General features: G+C 42.7%; 1 long non-coding RNA gene across 1 annotated transcript; it reads right to left on the bottom strand.

Moving 5' to 3' along the window:
* Positions 1-796: 796 nt before the first annotated feature.
* Positions 797-3,867, bottom strand: LOC140704091 (uncharacterized). Its single transcript, XR_012083212.2, has 3 exons — positions 3,731-3,867; positions 1,743-1,859; positions 797-1,122 (listed from the first exon to the last, which is right to left on the bottom strand). It is a non-coding gene; the product is annotated as an uncharacterized LOC140704091 (long non-coding RNA).
* Positions 3,868-4,742: the final 875 nt, after the last annotated feature.

The following is a 4,742-nucleotide window of genomic DNA, read 5'->3' as shown; positions in this document are numbered from 1 at the left end:
AATAAATAAATAAATAAATAAATAAATAAATAAATAAATAAATAAATACATACATACATACATACATACATACATACATACATACATACATACATACATACATACATACATACATACATACATACATACATACATAATAGAGAAAAAGCTGCCCTAATAAAGAAAGGAGGGTGACTGAATGGCAGGAATGATCCTTCTGATTGTGTCTGAGGAAACATCGAGGGAAACATGGAAGAAGCAGCCTGGGAGAAGCGTGGTGATGACTTGAAATGCGCCATAGTGATGCTACACCAGTTTCTCCTGATAGAAAATATGGGTGAGGGTCCCATATGAGCTGAGTGTTTTAGGTAGGATGAAGGACGAAGGATAAAGCACAAGTGGCGCTAAACGCCAACCAAACTCTTTCCAAAATGGATCTGCTGCTAATAAAAAAAAAAGTAGCAGAAGGGCAGAAGAGGAGGGAGAGAGATCTCCTCTCCCCCCACAGTGAGCACTGCAATTGGAGACCGCTAATGGGATTCTTGCCCCACAGCTGTCCACGAGCCAAGCCAGGCACTCCTTCTCACCCCAATCCCTCTCTCCACCTCGGTGTTTTCTACAGACAAGAGTTATTTTAGAACGTTTTGGAGACACACTGATTGGCTTGTTTTCACTGCCTTTTGATGCTTGGATTACCAAATGGCTCTGGACCAGATCCAACCTAATCCAATCACTGCACACAGAAGAAGCACCTCATGTGTTGCATTTTTTTTTCATGGAAATGATTGCATACATTAGCACAGTACATTTTTTCCCCCTCTATATTAGAAGCATCATAAGTTGGGACAAAAACATGAGTAGATTTTCCCCACCAGGACACAAATAGGAATCTGAGAAAAACAGACATTCCTGTTGTAAAGGAGAAAGAACTCCAGTTCTGAGGACCTTCAGCTCACTCACGATCTAAGGAGGGTTGGTTACATTCGGGAGGAGGGAAGGGGGAAGCCTTTCCGTTGCACCTGTCAGTCTCGCAACATTTAACCAAAAAAATGGTATGTCTTGTCCTCCGTAAAGTGTTGCATGTCATATTGATAGCGATATAGTCAACACATCCATACCTCACTCCACCAAATCTTTCATCATCTGTAGGAAAGAAAACATGTGGATTTGAGACTTTTCCCTTTAAGATTGCAACCTGGCCTTTTTTTTTTTCACCACAGGGTCAGTTTGTTGAGAAAAGCTTCTACTGGTCTGCATTGTGTTATGAGTGACAGAATGTGTCAGACCGTGTGTGGGTTCCAAAAAGAGCAGCAAACCCAGACCTGAGAAGAAGATAGAGAAATCTCAAGGGGAGATGGGATGGTAATCCTGATACAAAATCTGCAAAGAGTTGCACGAGTTCCAAGTTTCTATATCAGCAGGCGTGGAAAGAACATTCTAAATGTGACTTGTTCGTTCAGATACTGTAGAAAGAAAAGGAAGAAAGCTGGCTATAACCAGTTGTCCAGACAAGAAAGGTGAGGCAGGCTATCTGAAGCCAAGCATGTGGCAGGTGGAACAAACTGTACACGTGAAAGGAACAAACTGTACACGTGGTGTATCTCTTTGGAATGCCAGCTCTTATACTGTAGGACCCCCTGTTAGGTAGACTTGGGCACCTACTACCTGATTACTGTGCTAAGTCAACACTTTAAAAATGTATGAGTTGCTTTAGACTGTGGATCAAGACATGATCTTGATGATGTTGCATTCTTATGCCTTACCGTTCTCATAGATGGTTGTTGTGATACATCTCCCAAGTTTTGCCTCACATATTTTATTGTGGGTTCGACAGTATTCTGGATCCACATAATCACATGAATTACACTTGAGTCCCTGGACTGTAAGGAAGGAAGAGGAGAAATGAAAGAAATAATCACCTATAAAGGTAAAGATAAAAGTTTCCCTTAACATTTAATTCCAGTCGTGTCTGCCTTTAGCGGCCAGTGCTCATCCCCATTCGTAAACTGAAGAGCCGGTATGTCAAAGTAAGTTTACAGGTCTGATCAGAATAAAGTATATTAATGAGCAGCCATGATGAACAGATATGTAGAAACTGAGTCATGATGACTTAGCAGTGCTGACTCATGCATGATGCAACACGTAATGTGATTGGGCACAAGCAGATCTATATATGTATATACAGTGGTGCCCCGCATAGCGAGCACCCCGTTTAATGACGAATCCGCATAGCGATGCGGATTTTGCGATCGCAAAAGTGATGTGCATTGCGATGTTTTAAAATTGCATTGCAATGATTGGTAAGCGTTTCGCTTACCGATCTTCGCATTGTGATGTTTTTGGAACAGCTGATCGGCAGTTCCAAAATGGCCGCCGGCTAAACAAAATGGCCGCCCACAGCATTTCCGCGTGGTTTCCTCGCTTACTGGGTGGCAAAAATGGTGGCCGGATGGAGGATTTTCGCATAGTGGTGAGTTTTTCCCCCATAGGAATGCATTAAACATGTGGGATTTTTTGCCCCGCATAGCGAGGAATCCAGATAGCGACCTTTTTCCTGGAACAGATTAACGTCGCTATGCGGGGCACCACTGTATATGTGAAACTGAACAGCTGATGTATCTTCCTGCTTGGTGATGAATGCTAGCTGTTATGCTGCCAGACTGAACTGCTGTAAATATCTTGTAAATACACGTTGGTGGTGGAGAAGCTGTTGGTGTGTGCGTGAGTTATTCTGGACTACCTGGATTGTTTAATACTCTGCTAAACCTGATATTCTTCCGTGTTTTTGTGCTAACATGGTGTTTGTCCATAGAAACTTTCCATGGTCACTTGGCCAGCATGACTTGGCACAGAACACAATTGCTTTCCTACCATGGTGATAGTTATTTATCTACTCACATTTGCATGGTTTTGAGCTACTAGGTTGGCAGGAGCTGGCACAAGCAACGGGAGCTCACCCCGTTGTGCAGATTTTAACTGCCGACCTTTCAATCAACTGCCTAGTGGCTCAGCAGTTTAACCCACAGCACCACCCACATCCCAATCACCTACAATTACCCTTAAAATCATAGGCATCCTTCAGTCTCGAGAGACTATGGTATTGTGCTCTGCATGGAGGACTTGGAACAGCGTCTAGCGTGGCTGAGAAAATCCAATTCGAGAGTGACAATCCCTTCCACACTGAGGACAAATACAATCTGTATCCCATCTAGCTCCCTGATTTTGCTGCTTTCGTGACTGCCTCTTTGCCTCGGCCTGCTGGGCAAGGGTCTCTTCAAATTGGGAGAGGCCGTGATGCACCGCCTGCCTCCATGTTGAATGCTCAGATGTCAGGGTTTCCCATCTGTTGAGGTCCATTCCTAAGGCCCTCAGACCCCACTTGCAGATATCCTTGTATTGCAGCTGTGGTCTCCCTCTGGGGTGATTTCCCTGCACTAATTATCTATACAAGAGATCCTTTGGAATCTGACAATCAGTCATTATTACAACATGCCCGAGCCAATGTAGACGTCGTCCCTTAAAATACATAACCATCAAATGCGAGATTTAAGAAGAAACCTGCTAAATAAGAAAGAAAGAAAGAAAGAAAGAAAGAAAGAAAGAAAGAAAGAAAGAAAGAAAGAAAGAAAGAAAGAAAGAAAGAAAGAAAGAAAGAAAGAAAGAAAGAAAGAAAGAAAGATAGTTATGGGACTGAGAAGGACGTAGATTCATAACCTTGCCCTGTATGCCCGTTCATCTTCTGGTTTCTTACCGATAATGAAGAAAACCAGGGAAGAGAAACCAAGGAGAAGCAGCTTATTCATACTGGGTCTCTCTCTCTCTTCAGTTGCTGAGAAGAGTGAATCTGGCAGGGATTTCAGAAAATCTCTGTACTTCACAGACCTCGATGAAAAAGAGCAATTCTTTCCCTATTTATACTTTCTAAGACTCAGGAACAGCCAGGCGCGTGAGACCTGAAGTTATGGCAATGCTTTCCTCTGGAAAGGAAGTTGTGCAACTATGATACTCGTAATTAGCTGATACGGTAATCTGCTTGCTTTTCTTTTTTTGTTTTTTTTGCACAACGTTCAGGTTCACTCTGCCGCCTTTTGCTGAAACAACAGGACTTTTTTTTATGCAATAGAGTCCGGTGTGAAAATCCTTTCCAGCCACTGTGGAAGGATGATGTAAGACAGGCTAGGAGGGGGTGTAGCAACACTTGTTGTATTGTTGTGGTGGGCTTGAATACTGTTTATAGTTGCTTTTTTACAAACATTTCCCCATGTGGTTTGTGATCCCCTTGATATATGGCAGAAATACTTTATTTGGAGGTGGCTGTTTTTCCTCTTCAGTTTGGTGTTGTTTTCTCGGTTTGATGTCTCTTCTGATTTCATTCTTGGAATAGCCATTCGCCTGTAGGGCCCATTTCAGATGGTTTGAGTTTGGTGCTGAGAAATTGAGCTTCACAGTTCTAATTTGCACGGTCTACCAATGTTTTAAGTATGCCTTTTTTGGTCGTGGGTGGTGGTTGGAGTTTTTTGTGTAGGTAAACCAGCTATGGTCTGTATGGGTGGGTTTTCTGTAGACCTTGTGCCCCAATAGGAGTTCGGTATTGCATAGGACCATGATATCTAAGAAAGGGAGTTGGCCCTCTATTTCTTTTTCCATGGTGAATTGTATATTTGGGTGGATTCTGTTGAGATGGTTTAGAAATTCTTCCAGTTTTTCTTCACCATGGTTCCAAATGTGTCATCCAAATATCAGAACCAGACTGTGGGTGCTGA

Source organism: Pogona vitticeps, chromosome 2 (assembly GCF_051106095.1).
Source record: "Pogona vitticeps strain Pit_001003342236 chromosome 2, PviZW2.1, whole genome shotgun sequence".
Taxonomy (NCBI): Eukaryota; Metazoa; Chordata; class Lepidosauria; order Squamata; family Agamidae; genus Pogona; species Pogona vitticeps.
Note: the sequence above shows the minus strand (reverse complement) of the source record. Positions and strands in the feature narration are given on the sequence as shown.